This window comes from Gekko japonicus, unplaced genomic scaffold (assembly GCF_001447785.1).
Source record: "Gekko japonicus isolate JY-2015 unplaced genomic scaffold, Gekko_japonicus_V1.1 scaffold101, whole genome shotgun sequence".
Classification (NCBI taxonomy): Eukaryota; Metazoa; Chordata; class Lepidosauria; order Squamata; family Gekkonidae; genus Gekko; species Gekko japonicus.
The window spans coordinates 1,900,374-1,900,810 of record NW_015165238.1 but is presented as its reverse complement, the minus strand read 5'-3'; positions in this window follow the sequence as shown (position 1 = coordinate 1,900,810).

Genomic DNA, 437 nt, shown 5'->3' with positions numbered 1-437 from the left:
CCCCCCCCCCCGCCCCGCCGAGGCTCCTTCCGTCCCTGCAGGCAGCGGCTCGACAGCCCCGGCTGGCAGCGGCAGAATGCCCGCCCGGGATGGCGGGCGAGGGCGCCTGGGGATGCGGTGCGCTGCCGCTCCCGGCGGCTTCAGGGCTTCCTCGGGCGGGTCTCGGCTGCTCTTCCCCGCTCCCGGCCCGGGGTGTGTCTCCTCTTCCGCGGCGAGGTAGCGGCCTTTAATTACAGGGCTGCAAAAAACCCCAAAAGAGCCCGTCCCCCTGGCCCTCGCTGGCTCCCAAGGGCTCTGTCGTCGCGCGTCTCGAAAAGGCACGCAGCAGGTTTCAACTCCGAACAAAGAGACCGCAGAGCCTTCCCCGCCAGCAGCACCGGCATCCCGCTCGCCCAGACCGGCGAGGTTTCGTGTGGGTCGGCCTGCTCCGGAGTCCG